Source organism: Penaeus monodon, chromosome 24 (assembly GCF_015228065.2).
Source record: "Penaeus monodon isolate SGIC_2016 chromosome 24, NSTDA_Pmon_1, whole genome shotgun sequence".
Classification (NCBI taxonomy): Eukaryota; Metazoa; Arthropoda; class Malacostraca; order Decapoda; family Penaeidae; genus Penaeus; species Penaeus monodon.
The window spans coordinates 24,334,929-24,335,690 of NC_051409.1; the positions used below are offsets into that span (position 1 = coordinate 24,334,929).

At 46.9% G+C, this 762-nt stretch overlaps 1 long non-coding RNA gene across 1 annotated transcript in view; it reads left to right on the forward strand.

Annotated features, from left to right (window-relative positions):
- Nucleotides 1–332: 332 nt before the first annotated feature.
- The window catches only part of LOC119589002, a 1,636-nt gene continuing 1,206 nt past the window's right edge, over nucleotides 333–762 (forward strand). The window contains exons 1-2 of the long non-coding RNA XR_005230153.1: nucleotides 333–476; nucleotides 642–758. This is a non-coding gene — a long non-coding RNA (uncharacterized LOC119589002). The remainder of the gene's footprint in view (nucleotides 477–641; nucleotides 759–762) is intronic.

Here is a 762-nt window from a genome sequence, read left to right on the forward strand (position 1 = left end):
TGTACATCTCATGAGTTACTTATAATATGAAATATATCACTTGACATAGACTGCTCGCTGTGCTTCATCATACATCATCAGCCCAAAGTTAGGTTTGCATTTAGCAGTAAGTCTTCCGCTCGAGTCATTAACATTACTCCGAATGTCCCGAAGCAATTAAAGCCCGGGATTATGAGGAGTTGAACCCTTTCAAGCGTATCATGGGAAGTCAAGAATGATGCAACATCCGCGGTCAAGAGGAAAGTCTCGTCCGCACGTGATTCGATACACCAAGAACTTCTCCGGCGGCATTCAATCACATTTTTCCTTCTCCCCGCAAAGGATAGCGAACCACGTGAAGAAGGATGTGGTGGTAGTGGGCGCAGGGATCGCGGGGCTCTCAGCGGCCAGGAAACTAATCGCCAAAGGATTCTCGGATGTCCTCGTCTTGGAGGCTCAGGACTACCTCGGTGGAAGAGTCAAGACCCATAGGGAAGGTAGGTGGTCGTACCTTCTCTTTCACTCTATTTCTTTGTCTTACATTTCCTAAGACAAGCACACGTTTACTTCATGATTATGTTACTTTTGGTTTGCCTTTCATGATTTCTTCTTTGCGTACCTAAGATGTTACATTACGAAAAAGCTTAATAATTTCCCACCAGGAGACATTCTGACGGAGGACGGGGCCGAGTGGATCAATGGGGGCTGGATGAACCCTCTTTATGGTCTCGCAGAAAACCTGGGCGCATTAACTCAGCCACTGCCAGATAGTGCTTACGGTGG